The following is a 1095-nucleotide window of genomic DNA, read 5'->3' on the forward strand; positions in this document are numbered from 1 at the left end:
GAAGAAATTTCTCCTCAACTTAATCCTAACCCCATTTGCCCTAAATTTAAGGCCTCTTGTAACTGACATATTTTGGGAAAAGACACTTGTTGCTTATTTTGTCAAACTCCTTCATGACCCTAAACCCCTCGATCACATCATGCCTATCTTTTTATCTTCAGAGAATACACCCCCAAATCCCCCGTAATTCACTATAGTTTAACACTCCCCACCTCATCCCTGGTATCATTCTCATGAAACTATGTTGCATTCTCTCCAAAGTCATATGATGTACTTTTAAGTGCGGCCTCACCAGTGCCCTATACATTATTTCCCTGCTAATTCCTTCAGTAATCTTTTTATATAGTTTGAGGACTGTGACATCCATTGAGCTATTATTTATACAATATGCTTCATGCAACTTTTTTTTAAAAATAGGAGCAAGTAACCAAATAAATAATTGTTACATTTGATACAGTGCCTTTCATAGCGGGAGGACATCTCAAAGTGCTTCACAGTATTTACTGTACTGTAGCACATGGGGACACCTATCACCATTCTTAAGAGTATCCAGACCAAACAGAGTCCATGCATTCCAATTACACGTGGAAATTCTGGTGTGGGGAATGGAATGCTAATTCTCTCTCCAGAGGGATGCCTCCTGTTTACCCAATTCCAGAGAATATTAGGTGCAGGCTAGCAAGAGATAAGGCCTGTGTGCATTGGGGTGCTGCTGGAGTTTAACCATGTTCTGTAGCTCAGTGGTAGAGCACTTGTCTCACAAGCAAGAGGACCTGGGTTTGAATCCCGGGCAGGACAAAATGTTGGGCAAGTTTCCTTACTCCACACACCTCTGTTTACCAAGCAGTAAGTAGGAGCCCAGTTGTTAGACAATTGGCAGAATGTGTTTCCAGGGTAAATAATCCCTTCAAAAAAAAATATAATAATTAATATGGTCACTCGTCCACAACTGTTTGTAGGACACTGCTGTGTGCAATCGGGTGCCACGTTTCATCCAAAAAATATACAATCAATTCACTTTACAATATATTCTGGGAAGCACTTTGAGACATGTCAAGGACATAATAAGGTGCTATATGAAATGCAAGGATTATT

At 40.2% G+C, this 1095-nt stretch overlaps 1 non-coding gene across 1 annotated transcript; it reads left to right on the forward strand.

Moving 5' to 3' along the window:
* Positions 1 to 726: 726 nt before the first annotated feature.
* trnav-cac lies at positions 727 to 799 on the forward strand. Its single transcript has one exon. It is a non-coding gene; the product is annotated as a tRNA-Val (tRNA).
* The last annotated feature ends 296 nt before the right edge of the window (positions 800 to 1095 follow it).

Source organism: Callorhinchus milii, unplaced genomic scaffold (genome assembly GCF_018977255.1).
Source record: "Callorhinchus milii isolate IMCB2004 unplaced genomic scaffold, IMCB_Cmil_1.0 Scaffold2, whole genome shotgun sequence".
Taxonomy (NCBI): domain Eukaryota; kingdom Metazoa; phylum Chordata; class Chondrichthyes; order Chimaeriformes; family Callorhinchidae; genus Callorhinchus; species Callorhinchus milii.